This window comes from Triturus cristatus, chromosome 11, assembly GCF_964204655.1.
Source record: "Triturus cristatus chromosome 11, aTriCri1.1, whole genome shotgun sequence".
NCBI classification, from domain to species: Eukaryota; Metazoa; Chordata; class Amphibia; order Caudata; family Salamandridae; genus Triturus; species Triturus cristatus.
In genome coordinates, this window is record NC_140594.1 from 1129239154 (window position 1) to 1129262554 (window position 23401).

Below are 23401 nucleotides of genomic sequence, written 5' to 3' on the forward strand. Positions count from 1 at the left end.
GGTAAAAAGGAATGTTGTATAGTAAACCTACTATTATTAGGCCTGGTGAGATGGGTCTTTGGAAGTATCACCAAAAGATGGGTTACTGAGGACTATGGGGTAGATTCACAAGAACGTGTGATAACTACCGCAAGAGTAGCTTAACGCAACTCTCAACATCGCAGCCCATCGCAGGAAAATACCACTGTGTCAACATGGAATTCACTACAAGGCGGTACCATGCGATAGTCTGCCTAAACTGCGGACAATGTCTGCGATACAACCACCTCGATGGAGATAAGAACACAAGCCACAACACAAAAAAACCTGCGATGGGCCAAAGCGCGATGAGGAAATCAGCGATAAGCAGCACCAGGCCTGCAACATACACCTGGCCGGCGGGAAGAGTCACCATAAAAGTAGAAAAAACACCCAAAACACAAACTGACCAACACCCAAGGACCATGGAGGCAGCCTGAGCAGGCGCAGAGGACGAGCACAACCCCACAAGCACCCCAGACAACCAGCCGGGACCTCGGGGACAGGGAAGGGTAAGGACAAGAAGAAGAGGAAGACGAAGTTCAGTTTGCAGGAGAACCGGATCATAGTCACAGACGTGATGGAACACCATCAACAACTGTTCGTCACCTCCAACGTGTCATTGGGCACCAAAACTGAAATATGGCGGGACTTCGTGGACAAGGTGAATGCCGTCGGAGAGCACAAGAGCACAATGGAGGAGGTCAAGAGGCGATGGAATGACATCAAGAGAAAGAGCAAGGAGAAACTCGCAGCCTACCAGAAGGCAGCAATGCAGACTGGAGGAGGGGGCCCAGCACCACAGCTCGTGCTGGATGACATGGAGGAGCTGGTGTCGACAGTCATCAGTGTGGATGCTGTGGCCGGAGTCGGGGGGCCGGAAACTGCTTGACAGGACACAATACAACCGCAGCAGGGTGAGTGACCATCAGGTACTAGGGTGACAGGTGGAGATGGCCACGATAGCACACATGCACAATCAAGCAGAGCACAGTGCACACCCTCAATGACTCTGGGTCATCACCCAGATCTATAGACTGTCACAATGTACAAAGCCATGCTGTCTGAATGTCAACATGTACCATGCAGCTACATACATGTAGACACATTGCAATACACCATCTCCCCTTCACACTGCAGGGCCACCGTCAACACCCCCTGCAGAGCAGTCCCAGCCACTCTTCACTGATGGCGAGGAGGACAAACCCAGCATCGACGCACAAGCCCTCCTAGACATCATTGACATCATCCGCGACTCACCTCCAGGATAAGGGCTGACCAACTGCATCGAGGAGATCCCACCCACCACCCAAACCACCCAGCAGGAGGCACCCACGGCCCTGGCAGTCTCCCAAGACCCCCAGGAACAACACATGGCCTTCCAACGCCGTGTGCTGGAGGCCCAGAGGGAGACGGCTGAGCAGGTGAGGGTGGGGTTCAACCTCATGGCCACCAAACTGGACGCCATCCATGGGTGTCTAGGCCCGCTTCATGGTCTCCAATGAGCCCTGACTGACATCGCTGGAGTCCTGACGCGGAGAGAAGAACACCTGTCCTCTCAGAGGGGCACCAGCGCTACCAGCCGTGAGCTGGCACACATGCGGAGGCTCATGGAGGACATGGTGCGGATGGAGGCGGAAAGGATGGCAGCCACCACTGTACATCAGCGAAATGTAGCTGGGATCTACCATGCCCTGCAGATCATCATCATGGCACTGCTGCCACAAGTCGTGGCACAGATGAATGCTGCTGCCCCCACACCATCCACATCTCTGCCCTCTGGTGTGCCATTGCCTCACAGCGCAGCAGACGTATCCACTTCCGGCACCTGATGTGTCAGTGGCACACAGTGCCTCAGCTGGTACTGCAACACCCACAGGTGGGGCAGAGCACACATCCGTGGACAAGGATGTGGATGGGTTTGTGATCAGGAGGCACTAGCATTCATTTCCGCAACCTGGCCTGTTTCTGCTTGGTGTCGCACATGGCCTCATGACCTTCCACTGACCCCCGATACACACCGATGCACTCATCGTGGACAGTGACATGGACTGCCATATCCTGTTTGATGATCAATGACACGGCGACGAGACTGCGGACTGTACCCTTCCACTTCCGCAGTTCTTGTCATGCCCGGATGGACTCTGGCTGGCCATCCACGGGACCATATTGTGTAGTGGGCTTGGCATTGCCCTGTACAGCTCCATCTGCAGAACTGCACTGGATGTGCAATAAACATCCAGTGACATAGTGCTGTGTCATGTCTTTCATCATTCATGTATGAATGTGTGGATGAATGCAGGGACAGTGATTTCCCTTGTGTCAATGATGCCCATCCTTTGGGATGTCAGTCAGAGGGTGCTACATTGCATATTGTGTACCGGGTACCGTGCACACTACAACAGGGACACACGCATCAGTCACTTCCATGTCCAGACATGGACTGAACCACGCCCAGAGCCCACGAGTCATTGTTGCGAGCCCTGCGCTGGTCCGGCAGACAGCAGGCCAGACCACTTTGCTTACGCTCCGAGGGGGGCCCTCATTGCTACCCGTCACAGGCGTACTCGCTGGTGGTGTGCAGGTCACTGGTCTAGTTGTCAGCATGCCACAGCCACTCCCTGAGGGCAGGTTTGCACACACACCACACCGATCCGACACAGGCATCACAGGCCATGTGACTCCGCTAACATAAGGGGCTAATGACATCACATTCCACTCTGCTGGTGGTGACTGGATGACGGACGCTCCACGGTTCTCAATCATAAAGGGCCCATGAGTTGCTGCACACAGGGTTAGTGGCACCCTTGGCCCTGCGGCCGTCATGGGCCTACCACCACGAGGCGCTGACTGGGGTTGCACAGGTTTAGTGGCACTCGGAGCATTGCGTCCAGCTCAGGCACCCGGCCACGGGACGGTGACTTTGGGTGCACTGAGTTAGTGGCACCTTAAGCTGCTGAGCGGGTGTGTAGCCTGCGATGATGCCCTGTGCCGGTGGTCCGGACAGCTCAGGTTTTGTGTGCCCTGCTGGACCGCGGTGTAGGCCAGAGCCAGCGGGCAGTGCGGGCCTACCGCCACGTGGCATTGCTTCCGGGATCTCAGAGTTAGTGGCACCCATTGGGCTGAGCGGGTGTGAAGCCTGTGATGATGCCGGGTGCACTGGTATGTCCTATGCCATGGAGTAATCAAGACCCAGCACCAAATGTGAGACCTGGTGGCCTGCGAAGCGGGGCTGCATGGTGTGGAGTGTGCTATGTACGCAGGCCCGGGCTTGTTGCTTGCAGCGGCTCGTAGTGGGACCTCCTGTCTACACGCCGGAGGCGTAAGGTGAGCTGTGAGGCCTGAGTGTGCATGGGTGGGCATGCTCCGATGGGTGGCGGGAGGGGCTGGGGTGCCTCTGCCTGGGTGTGCATGGGCAGGCAGGCGATGTTGTCTTGTGCAAGTGTATGTACTGTGCCAATCATGTATCTGGACTCTGTTTAAGATGACGGCTTTGTCTCAGATGTGTGACCTGGTGTACTGCTATACATACCGGCAAGGGGTTGGAGACAACGGGTGAGCAGTGTGGCCTGGGTGAGCAGGGGTGGCACTCTCTCTTTCTCTCCCCCTCTCTTCATATCTCTCTCTCTCTCCCCCTCTCTTCTTCTCTCTCTCTTCCCTCTCTTCTTCTCCCTCTCTCCCCTCTCTTCTTCTCTCTCTCTCCCCCTGTCTTATTCTCTCTCTCTCCCCTTCTCTTCTTCTCTCTCTTGCTCCCCCTCTCTTCTTATCTCTCTCTTCTTCTCGCTCTCTTTCGCTCTCTCTCTGTCCTCCTTTGATGTGCGCAGGACACACCTTCTCATCATGATTTTTGTCTTGCAGGCTGTGACCTACGGATTGTCCCGAGGGAAGCAGCCATGTTTCTACATTTCATTTCAGTGTTCATTTTAATAAAGTTTCATTTGTTGCTTCGAAAGTGAATGTGTGATGCTCATTTTTGTGACGACACATGCATGTCACCAGTTGTGATTGTGCGACATCAAGCGGATTATTTTGTACATGTTTCGGTGTAGCTGATGTGCCATGTCTTTGATCGGGGGGCCGGGGAGGGGGAGTCCTGGTGGTGGTGGCGGCGGGTGTTGTTGCCCTTTCGGGCCTCCAGGCTGCATGTTCAGTTGTCCAGGTGCATCTGTTGTTCTTCAGGTGTGGCTCTGGGCTGTGCTCCCTTTTGTGGTGCCGGCTGTGGTCCGACTTTGCACCAGGTCAGAGCAGGTGTTACTTTCCTGCTGCTAATGTGCCTTATCGCCTATTTAGTGTTCTTATCACAGTTCTGGCTTGTTATTGTGAAAGTTGTGGAGTGTTGTTGATGCGGCTTTTTGCACGGAAACGCCTACTCTGCATCTCATTAGCGATAGTTGCAGGGGTCATCTGTGGCGATGTTTTTTGCGGCTGCTATCGCAGGTAAACTGGTGCTGTGGGCTGTTTACACCAGCTTGTGATTGGGGCGATACGGTTATCGCAACTTTGGCTGCGATAAAGTGCTGTTAACTCAGCGATGGCTCCTTGTGAATATCCCCCTATGTTGCTCGTTGACATGAAAAAAAGTATTGTTGAGTCCATGCTCAGTTGTCCGACACAAAAAAGTAGAAGGAATCATTGAATGAAAGAATGAGGTACTTATAAGCACACGTCCATCCTGAGGCATCTTGGCGCTACGTCTGGTCTACTAAATCTGAGAGAAAAAGTACAGAAACGAGCAAGGGGAAAATATGAGCCTTTGAAGATTGGACACAAGTGAACCAGGAGCTTTTTTTGTGCTAGATCAAAAGATTTGTCAAATGACTCCAACCACATCAAGGGAATCAGGTATTAAGATGCCTGAGGTCAAAATCTTATTTCAAACGTCATTCATTTCCACCTGTAGTTAGAAGGTGAGCATACAAACAAACAAATTCTGAGAAAATGTCATCAGATTCAGCCGCAATTTGGAGCTCAAATCTTTAGAATCGCACAGAGATCGACTGTGAGGTATGGAAAAGGAAGTGATCCTGTGCGCAGGAATGTGAACAATCAGCAGAACAGCTAGTGCCAGAAGTTGGTGTATTTTGATCACCTCTCTTGGGGTCTTCTGGAGGGTAAGGTCCAACTCCTAAGAATTAAAGAACTTTTCGACTTGTCCCCTCATTCGTAAACCTCCATGGTTAACATGTGCATTTTAGTGACGTATCCAGTATAAAATTGCCCACAAATCAATTTAGAGCTGGAGGAGAGAAGAAGCAAAGAAATACAGGCAGGAGGTGTCCCATGGAGCACTGTAGGCAGAGAAGGAGAAAAACGTGAGCGGATATCTGTTAAGTCAAAGAGCGGTTTCTGAGTGTGGAGGTAAGACAGTCATACTTGTGAAGGACTTTGATGCTGTGCTGCTGTAAGAAGAACAGTCTGTAGTGTTGTCAGGTCAATCTCTGGGACAAGGGCCAGCAAGGCATTACATCTATTAAAATGGGTTAGATCCAGTCCCTTTACAGCTCTCTGAGGTCAGCTTCTGGAAGAAGGATTTCACCTTAGAGCATGCTCAGTTGTTGCCTGGTGGTTTTAGCTTTGTGTGGAATGTGGGTCTTGAAGCTGAGGTTGGTGTCAATGTGCCCTATTGGGTTGTAATCACAGGTATCAGAAAATGGGTATGGGTGGGTATACTAGGGTATGGGGAAGAGTAGAGACACAATGGTATAGTGAGAAGTAAGAGTTATTTGTTGTAGGCATGGGTAGCAGTACTATCTATATGAAGGTTTAGTGGTTCTTGGACTTAGGCAGTGGTAGAACTAATAAGGTATGGATATGGGTAAAGGCAGTAGGCAGTAGGCGGAGTAGAATTACTTTACTATTGGGAGGAGCAGAGGTATTAGGGTGAAGGCAGGAAAATGGGTACTAGGGAATAAGCAGGGCAAAAGGTACTAGGGTACAGGTAGGGAGAGTGGTATTCTCTCATTGGCATGAATTGAGCTATTATGTTATTGTAAAGGAGAGAAGATAAGAGTAAAGAATAACATTATGAGGGATAATGAAGAAAACTGACTAGGATGTAGGATGAAGGAAGAAGAGTCATGGAGAGGAAAGAGGATGGATGTGAGGAGTTCTTCATCAAGACAAAGTAGGGCGGACAATGAAGATGCAGAAGAGGTAAGTAAGACATCTATGTGTTTCTTAACCTATGTGTTTGCACTTCTCATGGTTTTGATTGGCTTTAGCATCTTTTTAATGATTTTGTGTATTTTACTTAAATTATGTATCTCTATTCCGTGTCATATTTTAGCAAAGAATTGTTATTTATGTGCTTTTATGATTTGCTTGTCCAATCGAATACATTTTATGATTGATTGATTGAGTCTGGAGAAACAGAACTGAAGGTATTATTTCAACACAAAGGATATTCACCAATTTAGAATCCACATAGTTAAAGATTCTCCAAAACAAGGCTTCCTTAGTAAGTGTTTCTCCAGAATCATGGAAAAAAAGGAAATTGTCAGGCCGTACCAACTTACATCAACTCTTCAAACTGGTGATGAAAAAACAAGTTGCTAAACTTCAGTCTAAACTTCATACAATGTAAGGAAAAGGATTAGGGTGAACAGGCATCAATATAGGCAATTGCGATTCCTTAAATGCGATTGTTGAGGAATCGCAAATATGGAATCGCAATTGCCTATGCATTTTGGAATCGCAAAACAAATTGTGATTCCTACACATTCCTTAATTGCGACTCGCAAATTGCGAGTCGCAATTAAGGAATGGCTTCCCATTCATTCCTATGGGTCCTAGGCCCATAGGAAACAATGGGAATTGCATGCCAATTTGCGAGTACCAAATAGCTGCTCGAAAATGTTTGTGAGCAACATAGAACTTTGAAAAATGCACTTTTGTGCATTTTTCAAAGTTTTCTCAATTTACCATCAACTTTAAGTTGATGGTAATTTGCGTTTCTTAAAAGCAAAATTGCGATTTTTTTTTTTTGTTGCATTGAATTTAGGGAATCCCAATTTGCGATTCCCTAAAAGCAATCACAATTTAAGTAATCGCAAATTTTGCAATTACTTAAAAAGCGATTTTTGCATTTTGGATGATGCATCCCAAATGTAAAAATTTCGGTCGCAAGGCGAGCGCAAAAAGCAATGATGCATGTGCCCCTATGTCCCTTACTAGCCAGATTCTGGAACATACTCCCTGCCGATTTGTGCAGAATAACGAATCGGAGCTTTATAGGCGCAAACTGAAGACTCATCTGTTTTAGTCTTGTATTTCTCCAGTCATTGAGGCTCTGAATGTAATGCAGCACCGAGACACAACTATTGTGTTTAACGGTGCACTATACAAATGTTCTCTCTTATTCTTACAACTTGTGAAGTACTGCATACTTTGCTTAGCTACACCTGCTTAGATAACACCTTGGCCTGCAAAACTATCATTGGAATTCAGATAGCCAGGCCCAGATGAAGCAAGTCTAGGAAGACCCTGCTCATATCTCATTGGAGAGTCAAGAAGGCCGCCCTTGTCATAGTTAAAGATACAATGCGGCTACCTAGGATGTACCTTACCCTAAGCCATCTTTCAGGTTCTGGGATCAACAAGTAGCTGGAGTACTTGGCTGGGATCTTTCCTGTTTAGAGGTGGTATCTGGTGGTACCCTACAATATAGGCTTCTTCATCGCCACGTTAAGGAGAATGCCTCATTTGGAGATACTTGAAAGAAGTGTTTTGATTATCTATCTCAATAAATAACACTGTGAAACCTTGATAGCGATTGCAGAATATCGATGGTACTTAATATTGAAGTCATAATATTGTGGGTACCAATATATCGAAGTTTTAAATATCGGTGGTAAGTTTATTGTTTTTCTTTTTTAACAATAATACTATTGAATACATTGAAGTTTTAAATGTGCATTATTTCAGTATTGTGGTATTTAATACCGTTTTTATATGTTTTATGGTAGTAATGATTCATTCATTTATCATTTCCTAAAAATGGTCTTTAAATCCTTTTTTTATTAGGATGCTTTTTGATTTGTATACTATTTTATTTAATTAAATTTGCAATTATTTTAAATTCATATATTCAAAAGTTCTATGTATTAAAAATCTGTTATTTAAAAAAATAGATACTTTCAAATGTAATGTTATGTGTTTGTTTATGGGTTTGGGTGGGGGTGTTTTAAAATATTTTTATTTAGCTTTTCTAAAGATGATTTAACTTTTCAGAATATTTTTGTATTATTTTAATTTACAAACAACAGTGCTTGGGTTTTATAGGGTTTTTGAGTGGATAGGATTTTAAAATGTATACATTTGACATGCTTTATTACACATATTTGTGTATTTTTGTAAATAATTTTAAAATATATTTTTATTATTTTAAAGAAAAATAACGTTCTTATTTAAGAATCCTGTTTTTGAGAATGTTTTAACATTATTTAATTATCCTTATTTTAAAACATAATTGTAGGTAATTGTTAAACATTTTAAATTAAATATTGAGAAATAAATTATTGCATCAATGTAAATTTCTCCAATATTTTATTAAAACATTTATATTTATATTGCTTTTATCAGTTTTACTTTTTAAATAATTTTATATTGTGATTTCTTTTAGTTTAATAACTAATACATTTATGGTAATATTTTTCCCTTTATTGACATTTCTTTTCACTTGTTTCTTCTAATGTTGATAAATCTGGAGTGTAAATAGTCAATTTTATCCCTCTAAGTGGCAAATAAGTTCTACAGTGTTGCTTATGGTTGACTGGGGATGCTCCAGTTGCCACTCCCGAAATCCAAAGAATCCAGTACTCTACTTCCCTCAATTTTGTTTCACTTGGTTTGGAGAGGGTATATTAAATATGTCCCCTCCAGAGTCCAACACTTTGCCTAATATTGCTTAGTTTGTAGTGGGAATAGTAAATCTGATCAACCAGAGCCCAACGTGCACCATCGTTTTATTTAGTTTGGAGTGGGAATAGCAAAATTGACCTTCCCACCCCTTTCTGGAGTCCAGCGCTTTTTCCCATGTTACTTAGTTTTTAATGAAATTAGGAAATCTAACCTGATACCAATTATTCCCTAATTTTGATTGGCTTTATCCTAAATCTGATCTCTCCAGAGTCCACCACTTGCCCCAATGTTGCTTAGTTTGGAGGATAATATAAATTTCACCCCCTGCACCCAAAAAATGTATGTAATTTCCCCAGTATTAATTTGACTTCAGTTAAAATAGTAAGTTTAACCTCACTGCCTCTGTGCATTTTTCCAAATGGATAAACTTTCACCAATCTATTTATTTATATGGAGTTTGAAGAGTAACTCTTACACCACTCAAATATATGTTGACTTAATAAAAATGTAAATGTATTTTAAACATTATTTTAGATTTTCATACATTTCTAAGAAATTATTTCATAAAATGTATTTTTGAAGATATTTTTAATATTTGTATTTTGAGATAAATAGATGTTTATCAAAATGATTTGCATTTGCTAATTGATATATGATGTGCAATGTAAAAAAGGTTATATTATTTTTTGATTATTTGCAATTTAAAATACATGTTTCTTAAAAATTATTACTAAATAAATTCATTTTAATTATATAAGTAAATAAGGTGTAAAGAGTGTTACAACTTTTTTAAAATGTTACATTAATTGTAATTTAAAAGATGTAATATTTTCAAATTATATTAACAATATTTTGCACACTGTATTTTAGTTTTCAATATCTTTTTTCTGTAAATGTTAATTCTGATGTTAATTTTAAAACTCAAAATTTTAGTAATTGTTATTTTTGCATAAGATTTTTTTAACTGTAGGATTTTTGTGGAACGATATTGTCATATCAATATTTTTGTTATTTGTATTATGAACTTAGGGTTTGAAATAGTTTGCTTGCCAATATTTTGACCTTAAAAGTTTGGTCGATCGATATTTTCAGGGTTGATATTCGGGAATACAATCGCATCTCAATAAATAATGACTTCTATATCTATATGCTCTACATTCTGAATTGTATCTAGTTGCTGATGACAGGTGTTTGATGATCTATTTCAATAAATAATTCATACAGTGCCCATGTTGTGTGGCCAATAATGGTTTCTATACAAATATAAAATATTGTATACATGACGAATCGTTTATAATGACTTCTGTAATGATATAGAAGGGTAAGAAGCTCCTGCTTTGTCCGAACGCCACTCTCACTCGTTAATTGCATTGTTCTCGCTGCTATATTACTGTTCTCCTCATTTTTAAAACCTATATTCAGTGGCTTTTTATTAATTTTTAGTGTGTGTGATCGTATTTTTTGCTATTTTTAATAAAAATCTAGTTTTGCACTCATTTTGAATACAAAGCCTGTTTTGCATTCACTTGCATTTTATAAGAGCCTGTTGGAGCTTGTGCTTCCTCCTTTGCAATTCATTCTCCTGCGGGATCGTTGGGAGATCGCATTATCTTTCCTCTCCTTCATGGCAATTTGAACTCATCCATGCAGAGGAGCAGGTCAGCAATCTAGCGCTGACTCTGCTATGTGCCCCACTGCCCTAAAAAAGCAAGTCGATGCGCGGATGTACCACTGGTGTGCCAAAGGCAAGCCCGCCTGCTCCCGTCCACGCCTGGTTGGCGCCAGAGTCCAGGAACACTCCCTGCTTGGGAAATTTCTTCAATGAAAGCAAGCAAATTCAATGCTCCTGGTCTAAATTATTGGAGTGACATCCTAAAGATGAGAGGGAGGATTGTGGCATCCTCAACCTAGAGAATACATTTACACACCAATGTGTATACAGTAACTGGCATACAGTGCCAACTACTGATCAGGGAGTGCCCATATCTACTAGTAAAGAAGAGATAAAGGTCAGGGAAAGAGGAGCTCACACCCAGGAGATTTCATGTGCCCTGGTTAATGCTCGCTCAGTGGTGAAACATAGTGGGGAAGTCTGTGAGTTGATTCAAACTCTGGACATAGATTGTCTGTTTATTACAGAAACATGGCCTAGGGGGACTCTGGTCTGGAGCTAGTGGCAGCTGCCCCCCAGCTATTTTACTGCCAGGCTTGACCGGTCCCGTCATAGAAGTTGGGGGGTTGGCCATTATAGCCAAAAGTTTAATGAACTGTATTTTGTAGCCCATCAGCCTGGGTTCACAAACCACCAGTGAGGAGGTGTGGTTTAGATTTAAAATCTATAGTAAAGACACTCTATTTCAGCTTTAATATACTGCCTGTGGCTCTCATACTCAGTTTCTTGAGGCATGGGGCCAAGTTTTGGAACCCTACATTGCTAATCTGAACATTACTATACTGGGTGATTTTAACTTCCACTTGGAAGACAAGGGATGTAATGATTCAATCACCTTTCTTGCACTTATGATGGGCTTCGGGTTCCCTCAGGTGGTCAAATCTTCTACCCACACTGCTGGCCATAAGTTGGATGGGATTTTCACAAACCGCTCTGTCCTGGCTGTGGGAGATTGTTTCCCGTTAAGTTGGGTTGATCATCGAGCTGTGACTTTCAAAATTACTCTGCATAAAGGGGCAGGACAGCGGCAGTTTAAACCAATATCTTATATGAGTTGGAGTTAATCTCTTCTAAAGAGATGGACTCAGCACTTAGAGAGGCCCAGCGATTAATGATTGATCGTAGCACGGATGATTTTAATGACTGGGTGAAGGCCGCAATCGATCAGGTTGTCCCGATTAAAACTACGATTTGCACTAGAGCCAAAGCGTCCGCATCATGGTTCTCGAGCGAACTGAAGGATCTCAGATCGCAGTGTAGAAGGCAATAGCGAAAATGGAGGGCTAAGTTTACTCCAGAGAAGAAAGGAAAACATAAAGAACTGATACGCTTGTATGAATGCACTATTATGGCTGCTAAATACTCTTACTAAGTAAACAAAAGAAGGTCTGCCAGCACTGTCCCTAATGAACCTTTTAAGGTGGTTAAAGAGTTCTCTACTCCTCCGATCTAGCACTCTATGGAGAGCTCACAAAGTTTCTGCAATAATGTTGCAGTCTACTTTCAACAGACGATCTTAAAGATCTATTCTGAATTCAATGTCACAGTGGATAGGCTTCTCCCCTCGTTCATGGTAGAGGCCTTTGCTGATCGGCACTCCTCCGCAGCTATGTCTGCTTTCCCTCCCTTCTCCCACTTTCAAGTGGAAAATTTGCTCATAAACATAAAATCAGGTTCACCTGATGACCAGGCCTGGACGAAGTTCACAGAGTTTCGCTACGCGGAACTCCGCGAAGTGACAAAAAAACTCGACGGAGTTTCGCAAGTGGCGGAGTGCAGTGCGAACTGCCGTTCATGCTGATCTTCCTGCCGCTCGGGTAGAAATTCTACCCCAGCGTTAGTTCGCGCTCACCAACTTACCATTCGCGAGCGAGGGAAAACCTCTGCTGCACTACGCGGAGCAGAGTTTTCTGCACTCCGCGAGCTCAGCGGAGTGCAGAAAACTCTGCAAACTCCGCGTACGGATCGGAGTTTACCGCCCACGCCTACAGATGACACCTGTCTGCCCATAGTTTTACAACTTACCCTGAATCAGATTGTAACCTTCCTGGTGAATGTTTTCAATCAAATACTTATAAAGAGAGTGTATCCCCACCATTGGAAGAAGGCAATGGTTATTTCCCTCCAAAAGAAACCTAATAGAGACCTTGAAAACCTTCGCCCGATCTCCCTTCTACCTGCACCAGGAAAAATGTTTGAAAAATATATCAACCAGAAACTGGTGGAGTTTATTACTGCTCATGACCTCCTGGACCCTTCTTAGAACAGGTTCTGAAGTGGTCACAGCATCGAGTCAGTACTGGTTGCCACTGCAGATTCCAGTCCTGCCAAGCAGATCAAGTAGGTGATGCTATCTTGGTAATGTTGGATCTGTCAGGGGCATTTGACATGATCTCACCTTTCCAGTTGAACCAAAGGCTGCATCAAATGGGGCTGAGGGACACCGCTCTGGACCTCCTGGGTTCCCTCCTGACAGACAGGATCCAAATAGTTAGCTGTGGTAATTTCAGAGTGGGGTCACTCCAGCTCCCTTGCAGGGTTCCGGAGGGGTCCTCCTGAAGCCCTACTTTGTTCAACCTGTAAGTCACCCCCTTTGCTGAATTGGTGTCGTTGTTCAGCTTTCAGGAGCTATCTTACACAAATGACACCCAAGTCATCCTTTCCATATCAGAAGATCTGCCGATGGTGGCAGATAAGTTCAAACGTTGCATTAATGACATTAGCATCTGGATGAAACATAACTGCTTGAAATTGATTGCCAAAAAAACGGAGATCTTAGTCTTTGGGGCACAGAATTTGGTGTGGTCAAAACTCTGGTGGCCAGAGACGTGTGGTTCATTACCCACACCAGCTGAATCTGCAAAATATCTTCTGTCCTGGCTATATTGCACCTAGAAGGTACTGGCTCCTACCAATATGCAGGAACATGGGATTCAGACAGATACAGGAGGCTTTCAGAGTTATGCGAACTGGAACGCACCCCCCGATTGTTTTTGCCGTGTCCCGTTTCCTTAATTCCATGTGGTTCAGGCGTCGCAAGTTTTTAACTCTCTCTAGTGCAGACTAAATACACCCCTTCCATTATCTACTGCTTTGATTCTATTAAATTATGAACTCATTGTTTTAAATGCTTTTTAAATTTGAATAATATTTTTAATTGTCATCAAGGTTGTACAACTATTTGCTGTTGGCTATATTCTGTGATGTTTTTGAAAATTATGTGATGTATCTTTTTATCTTTTGCTTTTATGGTCTGCAATGATCGAAATAAAGCTTGGAAATGGAATTGAATCTGCAAAACTCTGGTCAGCAGGACCGTGGGCTCCTGTGTTTTTTATTATCAAAACCCTGAAAGCTATCTTTCCGGTTATCCCTGCTGAAATCAGAGTGGCAGCGGTCATCTCCTCAGTGACATCGCGCCTAGACTATTGCAGCGCTTTGTATCTAACCATCAATAAGTCCCCGCTGAAGAGACTGCAGGTCATTCAGAATGCAGCAGCCCACCTAGTACTGAATGTACCTAAACACCTCTCAGTGAGGGAAGGCATTCGCTCCCTCCATTGGCTGCCAGTCAGGAAGTGAGTGACATAAAGCGCCCTGCATGGTCTACTTGGCTCTCCATCATCAAGGGCCAGCACCTCTGATAACAGCATTTCATTGGTATATACCTAAAAGAGGCTTAGATCATCATCCCTTAGGAAATTGTCCATACCCAGAATCCGCCAAGCCAGGTGGGGGCGTTTCTTTTCGGTCCCAGCAGCGACATTGTGGCATGCTATGCCAGCTCACGTCGCAAGGTTGGACTCCTTTGGGGGTTTCCGCAAGCAATTGAAAACCTGGCTTTTTCCCCTTTCATGATTGCATCTCTCTGGTCTCAGCGAATGCTTTCCCTTCTGATGTTAGCACTTTGATGCCTTCGGCGTAGTGTACTCTACAAATACTTTTTCATTTCCATTTCCATACAGTATCCATGCTGAATAAATAATGACTTCTTTACCTACATAGTACACACACTGCATCATGTCTAGGTGCTAAGAAAAGGTATTTTGATTATATCTCTTATTAAAAATGGACTTCTATACCTATATAGTATTCATTCTGAATTGTCTCTAGTCAGCATTAACAGGTGTTTTGAATATCTATTTCAATATATAATTACTACTATACCGAAATAGTAAACATGCTGAATTGTCTATAGACGGGGATGTTTTTATTAGTCATCTCAATAAATAATGACTTATCCACCAATATAGGAACATGCTGAATCGTCCCTAGTTTTTGATAAAAGGCGTTTGGATGTTCTATCTCAATAAATATTTACTTCTATGCCTATATAGTGTAGGATCTGAATTCTCAATAATAGCGTCGATATGATATAGTATACAGGCTGCATTGTTAATAGTCATCCCTAATGACTTCTAGGCCCATACAGTATAAATGCTGAACCGTCTCAAGTCCCTGATAATTGGTGCTTTGATTATCAATGAGAACATAATTACTTCCATACCAACAGAGTATACATACTTGATCATCAATAATGACGTCTATACAATATAGTATAAATGCTGAATCATCAATGACTTCTCCGCAGATATAGGGTACCTGTTGAATCATCTCTATTCACTGTTAACAGGTGTTTTGATGATCTACCTTAATAAATAATAACTTCTATACCTATATATTATAAGATCTGAATTGTCAATAATGACTTCTATACAATATAGTATAAATGCTGAATCGTCAATGATGTCTCCACATATCTAGTGCACCTGGTGTATGGCCAATAATGACTTCTATATTGATATAATATATATGCTGAATCATCTCTAGTCACAGATAATGTGTTTGATTAGCAATTTATAGTGACTTCTATAACAGTCATGGGATACAAGGGTGAGCCGTCCATAATGACTTCTCCACTGATATTGTACACATGATGAATCGTCAATGATAACTTCTGTACCAATGTGGTTTACCTGCTAAATGGTCAAAAATGACTTCTATATTGATACAGGATCCATGCTTAATTATCTATCTCACTGAATATTAGCTTTTGTACGTATATAAGTGTGCACACTGAATTATCTCTAGGTTCTAATATCAATATAAAGTGTTTTTAATATCTTTCTCAATAGTACTCTGTCACTTTTGAAATAAAGAGAGGATAAGAGCGCATGCGTGGATTGAAAACCGAACTTTGGTATACACTCTGCAGTGGGTGCACTGGTAAAGTGGACTATCTTATCTGCACATTCCAGGTGCCTTCCTGAACATTGAAGTATAGCTGAAGGCTACAGCCATCAGCCCTCTGGTAAAACTCCTGCTGCTCCTAGGCACACCTGTCTCCATCCCAGACAGGGTCAAGCTCCTTGGAAAAAGGACCACCAGTGTGTGAAAAGGACCCCTGCCTTTCTCACTTCCACAGAAACCCTTGCTTACGTTTATTAGGGATTGACTGAACAAACGTTGGTCATTTTTGGTCCGATTTAGAATTTGGAAGCCAGACCATCCACCGCGAGAGCGATGGAGTGAATTACTACGTCACCCTGGTGGAGGTCACAAAAACCACATTTTTATATGTCTGCCAGACTGGCAGATATTTCAAGCATTGAGAGGAAACACCATCAATAAAAAAAACAATACCCCTCGATCTGGAATTTATCGCCCTTGGTGTGGTGGGAATGGTGATATTTTCACTGTCCCTTACCGCCAGAGCTTTCCTGGGGGTGACGGGCAGTCAAAACTGACCTGTACATCCGGCTGGCTAAATTAGGTTGGCGGACGTATGGGCCAACCTCCGATGGCTCTAGCTCCATCGGGTCATTGGAGGGATGTAACCAATGCGGAAATGGGGTAGTCTCAGCCATCATTACACCAAAGGTCCGCCTACATTTAAATTTGGCGGGCCGAGCATTATGTTGGCGGAAAGGATATTCTGTAACTTTGTGACTGAGTCCTCCTCTTTCCGCCATCATATAAATCAGGCCATTTGTCTTCTAAACTCTCAATATTGATATGCTTAGTCGTTCCGCTTTGCGATTATCACATGAGTCTGTTGCGTCAGAAGGCAAGTCACTGCATAGCCTCTCTAAGCCAACACTGCATCACCTCTATTTTGGTTTCTCCAAATCTCTTTCGGATCATTCTGTCAGCAACGGGTGCAATGTTCTAATAACTCTATTGACCTTCTGTTGAGGGTTTTATTGGTCATTAAATGCCCTGTGACTCATTCCTGGACTTGGGTGGAAGGTATTAGTGTCCCCAGTAACTCTCAGAAGCAAGAGATAATGCTATTTTTAATGAAGCAAAGACAAATTGTGGGACATTAACCCTTTGTGTATTTCATAAAATCAAAACTTTTCCTAATGTTTTGGTGGTTCTCATTGGTTAATCAATTCAGTGAACACAATCCCACAGCACCTTTGATCCCATGTTAAAAGAACAATGAAGATGGTTTAGACAAGTCATACTTTTAGAAAGTTGCTACTTATTCAGAGTTACAGCGATGATGAAATGAAAATATTGGTAAGAGACACTCCTTGTGGTTTTTCAGTTTGTGGCTCTTAAACAGGTTATAATTATCATGTTTGAATATTCACGATTTTACGAGAGTTTAGTTTGATTTTAAATCTTTGGGGAAAACATGAGAGTACCTTTTTTAATGGATCAATCACGTAAGATATATAAAATGGCAAAATCAATACATTTTCAGTACATTTCATTTCCAGTTGCTAAAAAACACTTTTTATTTTTCAACAGCGATAAGGAACTGTGTGTCCCTCTGAAGACGAGCAAGGAATCATGGGAGAGTTTGGAGCAAGAACATTTGTTGGAGTTCTAATTTGAAAGGTAACAGAAACACAAACTATGGGACTTAGATCCATTTACTCTGCACATTTTCCTGTCTTATCTTTGTGGCCTGAGACTTTGTTGTTATTTTTGCTTCCGTTCTGCTAATGTCTCATAGGATTTATTTCAGATGCTTTTTCGTGTTTTATTTTTCAGCATTGAACAATTTTTCTGAAATGTTGCTCACTCTTTCTTTGTTAAACTTTTCATGTCACCCATGATCAGCTTTTCTCTTTCTAGTCTCACATTATGAGCTTTAGGTCTGCTACTGTCTATTTAAGAATACACCCACTTGCACTGTGTTCCTTTTCTTTAGATCTTTGCATGGTCTGTTCTATCTTCTCCTGCAGTAAAGTTAGTTGGGTTGTTTTGTTCCTATAGGTGCATGAATTAGGGGCTGATTACGAGTTTGGCGGTCCATCGGACCCCCGAAACCGTGGTGGCAGTCCATGAACGTATTACAATTATGATGGCGGGACTGCCACAGGACCTGCCGCAACCACTGGGGATCATGGATACCGTGCCAGTGGCGGTGAGAGGCCCTAAGATGCTGGCGGTTCCGCTGCGGCACTGCCGAGCATATTAGGAGTTTCCTCACGCCACAGGTTTCATGGCGGAGTGGCCGCCATGAAAACAGTGGCGGTGAAGAAACAAAGGAGTCCCTACAGAGCCCCCTGTTTTCTCAGGGCCATGGGGTGCCTGCAGGGGGGCACATGTTGTGCCCCCCTATGTGCATTCACCCCCTTTCCTGCAGCATGGACTACACAGTCTATGACCTGTAGGAAAGATCTTTGGCGCTCCCATTGCAGTGGCTTTCTAATGGGCACTGCTGTGTGACCGCCAAAGCACCGCCCACCAGACACAGTGAAACACGCAATCTTGCAGGCGGTGTCAGTACGGCTTTGGCGGTGTGGAAGCGGGGCACTGGCATGGCGGCCTACTCCCACACCGCCCTAAGACCGATTTGCTCATGGCTGGTCTCTGTCAAGAGTGGCACACTAAGTGAAAAATGAAGGACTGGAATGCAGCTCTGAGCTTGTTGTTTGTTGCAAGATAAAACTCATTCATTAAATACTAGATGTCAAATCTGTGAATTTCATTCTACAAATTAGTTCATATGAAAGCATAGCATAAATCCTTCTTTTTCTTTTTTTCCCAGCCCCCCTCCATTGATGCGCTAATGTCCGATTTATTGGGAGCCCCCAAACTGCCTCTCTCTCATTTTAGTTTTGTCACCCTAGCTTTTTAATCCCTAATCCCCATCCCCTTTTCCCCTTCTCTTTCTTCGCCCTCCTCCATGGGAGGTGAATTTTGACTTCTTTTGCCCACCTGCCCACCCGTACTGCTTTATTTTTTTCAGATTCCTTCCCATCTTTTCATCTGTTTTTAACCCCTGTCGTATGATTTGTAAAAATTGCAGTTTTCTACTCGTACCCGGATGGATTTTTCTGTCGCTGTTTCCACCCTCCCATCCTGCCATGCATCATTACCTCCTTCCTACTTTCTCGATAGAATTTCTTTTACAGTTTTAAGCCATCCGTTCTCCATCTCTTTATTAGGATCATAGTACAAATAGCACATGCAGTGCTATGAACCTAAAGCATTTAGGGGCATATTATCAAGACAGGCGATAAAATTATCGGCGCTTTAGCGGCTGAAAATTGCCGCTAAAACGGCGATAATGGGCTTGATAATATGCTCTATGGAATTCCAATTGAAGCCCATGTTAGATGTGAAGGACGTCTAACATGGGCTTCAATTGGAATTCCATAGAGCATATTATCAAGCCCATTATCGCCGTTTTAGCGGCAGTTTTCTGCAGCTAAAGCGACAATAATTTTATCACCTGTCTTGATAATATGCCCCTTAATTTCTCTTGATTTTTATTTTTTCCCTTTTAAAAAGCATACTTAGTCATAGTAGTGTGACAAGGGAGCCATGGGCTCTAATGCAGTCAAGAGAAATGGACCACCTTCCTCAGTTTGGAAAGAGATAAACGTATATATTGGGGGCACAGTTGTCCCCTTACGCTCAGTTCCAACATAGCACGGCCCCTGCCACACTATTGATAGCTACGCCGCACAGTCTTCCAGTTCCAAATTGTTCCACGTTATTGTGTATATTTTTAAAAACTTTTATCATCTGTTGGACCATGATTTGATACTGACCCTGGTGTTTTTCTCATTTTCACCATAATAGGACATTCTCGTGAATGCTAATTCTTGAAGCAACTTTTTCAGTGTTTTGGATTCTCAGATGATGCAATCTCAAAGTTGTTTGTTTCTTATAAAGCAATTAGTACAGATGAATCCACCAATTCCCTTCCCCAGTGTGTACATGTTTAACTTGACCTCAGCCCACAAATTTGAATGTCTGCATGTGTTCCCTCCACCAGCCACGCCCCAGTAGACGTATGTTCACATTTCTGAGCTCCTCCTAGAACTTCAAAAAGATGTTCCTTCTCCATCCTCAGCCCCAATAGGCATACCCTTGGGTTCTTGAGCTCATCCTAGAACTTTGAATATCTTCCACCATGTTCACATTTTAAGCCTTGATCTCTGCCCAGAACATTGAATGCCTTCTTGAAACCAACATTCATCCTCCATCCCAGAACAATTTTATTGAGGTTCTTCTGATGCTCCTGGACCTTTTCATCTAGCCATGATTGTCCTGTTCTTCTTCTCTCTCTGTGCGCAAGTCTAAGTACGTGAAATCCTCTTAAAACATTGTCAGCGACTTTCCCCTTCCTCCTACTTCCCAGAGTATATGTTTACATTCTGGAGTTTAACCTAGAACTTGCTATGTCTCCATGAATTCCCTTGTCCATCTTCACCCTAGTGAAGATTTTGAGATGCTCTTAGAATTTTGTTCATCTGTTCGCTTCATCCACCCTTTGACCTTCTGTACAGATTTTTAAGTTCTGAGATCTTCCTAGAACTTTCATTTCTCCATGAGCTCCCCCAAGAATGTTTCATGATGTTCCTGTCTATTATCTAATTTATTATGTACATATTTAAATTCCTTAAGTCCAAAATATTGTGGCTATCTTAGTAAAATATGTTAATTGTGGAAATCTCTACTGAATTATTGCTGCTGAATTTGGCAAGCAATAAGAAAAAGAATTGCCAAAATCCTTTTACACCGATGAATATCGGTATGAGATGGGATACAGATTCGACAAAGTCAAAGGCTAGTTGTCAATGAACACTAGCATTGTACTTGAGATTGAAAGGGAGCAATGCACTCTGTCGTCTCCCACCACCTGCACCAATGACTGCGGTAGGAAATTGGGTTGTTGGTTGATTGGAGTGTGAGCCCTGGTCAAGCAACAACCACAGTCCTTGTCAGGATAGGGCACAAATAAACCCCAAATGAAACTGTTCTCAACCCCCTGGTAGCTTGGCACAGAGCATTCAGGTTTATGTGCAAAGTATTTGTGCAACACTCAAACAGTAAAACAGTAAAAACACCACAGTAAAAATATCCCACACCAGGTTAGAAAATTAGAGCAAATTTTAATAAATAAAACAAGACCAAAATGACAAAAATCCAATCAGTAGAACCGTAGTGATGAGTTTTGAAGAATAAAGTGCAAAATAGCACCTAAAAGCAGAAAACTCCAACCGCAGCTATCTGGTCGTGCCGGATCAGATCAAAGTCAAAGGTTCAAGCTGACCGCAATGGAGAGCAAGTCAGATACAATCCCAGATCAGCACCACTGAAGGTTTACCTTCCCACGTTTTGTGACAAGAGTCCAGTTCATGTTGCAGAAGATTGCGGAGAGCAAGGAGGGTGCCGTGGGTGGTTGCCGGCATGGCACGAAAAGCAGGCTGGACATCGTGGATAGGCGACCTGGTGCTTCACATTGGCGGTCCACTGTGGGCTGTCAATGCTACTGGGCAAAGAGACAGGCTGGTGGAGGCTCGCACTGGATTTTGATGTGAGTAGTGCAGTCTCAGTATGAACGGGCCCGTTCGTGGCTGCAAAGAGCCCAAAAGCTTGATTTAAGAGCCGGTGAGCCACACCAAGGGTCCATGACATGAGCGGCACCACTTGGGGGTCAGGAACTGGCTGCAGATCAGTCCAGGAGCTGGTTGGGGAGATTTTTATGTTGGTAGGGCTCAGATCAGGAGGCCAGCAGACCACCCCTTGGAGTCACTTTGGGGTCCTGGGTTAAAGATAAAGTTGCAGGTCCAGTTCTTCAGCCCCAGGAAAGAAGGCAGCAGGCCAGCATAGCAGGGGAGCAGTTCATTTAGAGCAGCAATCCAGCAGAGCAGCAGTCCTTGTAGCAGCACATCATATCTTCCTGGTGGAGTATTCACAGGTCCAGTAATGTACTAAAGATTTGGTGTCTGAGATCTAGTTTGTATACCCAGTTTTGCCTTTGAAGTGGGGGAGAAGCTTCAAGAGGTTTCCCTTTCAAGTCCACAGACTTCCTGCCTTCCGTGCCTTGGCTCCAGACTAACTCCACAGGGGTATGCAGCCCTTTGTGTGGAGGCAGGACACAGCCTATTCAGGTGTAAGTGGGGCTATGCCCAGCTGCTCCCATCCATCCTGCCAGTGATGGCCCATCCAGACACACCTAAACTCACCTCTTGTGTGTGGCTGTCTAGGAGGAATACGCAAAGCTCAACTGTAAGCTACACCCAGTCATGTGACCAGAGATAGGATACAGACACTAAACTGAAGGCCTGGGCAGAGCTCGGAGAGTTTCACTCAGTGGAATTCCATGGAGTTAATGAAAAACTCAGCCGAATTCCACAGAGTTCCGCGAGCGGGCGGATTATTGCTCCGCCACACCTAGTTTAGTCTGCCTGAGAACAAAGCATTTGCTTTGGGGGAAAAGGGAAAGGGGTTTAAAGGGATGGCAATATTTGATAGATTCTGGGAAAATAGTACTTAAAGGTGTGTCTTCCCAAGGCTAATTTGTGCACTCTGCAAAATGTATACTAGTGGCAGTGCATGCTATAAATATATATGTCCATGGGTGCTCTACCCTTTGTGGCAAGTAGTAGGTTGTAACGAATCTGGTGCTCATGTAAAGCGCTCTGATACCCGATATCTTCGGGTCTAGTTCGCACTATATAAAACTAAAAAAAAAAAAAATATATGACAGAAGATATAGCCAATGGCTACACAATGACATTTGTTGTATCAGGAGACTTTACCTTCAACCCCACCCCCTACTTCCCGCTCCAAAAAACGTGATTCTGCTCAATTTGCTTAATCATCTTCAATCTTAAGTTTTGTATCGGCAGCAAATTGGAGCGTGCAGAAACAGATTTATTCATTGTCACTTACAAGGTGAACATTTGCCAAAAGTACATAAAATGCATTAGGAATAGCTGGATTTATTGCATACGCGATCTTTCAATTCATGAAAACATCAAACACACGCATTGATTTTCTAATGGTAAGAGTGTCAATTTGATTTGGAGCATCACCTTCTGTGGAGCCTTGTCTCTTAGTGTCTTGGAGTGATAGACGAGGGCGGTGAAGAGAGCAGAGAGGCACTGGGCATAAGAATAAAGGCATTCATAAAACCACTAATTGCACCAAGTCAAAAGGCTTCACCTTCAGGCCAGATCCAGGAAATTCATCAAAGTCAGTTTGAGGGGAAGAAGTCAACTTTAAGGGCTCCCTACCAAACTCCAGCGCGTACCGCCATTTACCTTCTCATTTTATTCAACACTATTGGCCCGATTCACAGAACTAACTTAAGACAAAATCTTAAACTTACTACCATTTTGGTATTCACAGAAGACACCTACTCATTTTGGTATTCACAGAAGGCACTTACTCATTTCGGTATTCACAGAAGTTAGTAGTCCTAACTTTAGGACTCCTAAATGCCTTCTGTGAATACCGAAAGTCTTAAAGTTAGGATTTTTCTCAGTTTAGGAGTAGTAAAGTTAGGAGTCCTCCTTCAACCACACCTCCCCCTCCTTAGTGCAGGTCTCTCCAGCAATGCATTGCACTGCGACTCATTACACAACAACCGAA

General features: G+C 43.3%; 1 protein-coding gene across 4 annotated transcripts in view; it reads left to right on the top strand.

Annotated features, from left to right (window-relative positions):
- Positions 1-23401, top strand: part of NMUR1 (neuromedin U receptor 1) — a 330624-nt gene that overhangs the window by 122872 nt on the left and 184351 nt on the right. For all 4 annotated transcript variants that reach the window (XM_085635726.1, XM_085635729.1, XM_085635727.1 and 1 more), the window contains exon 2: positions 17309-17398. The gene's annotated coding sequence lies outside the window, so the exon portion shown is untranslated. The remainder of the gene's footprint in view (positions 1-17308; positions 17399-23401) is intronic.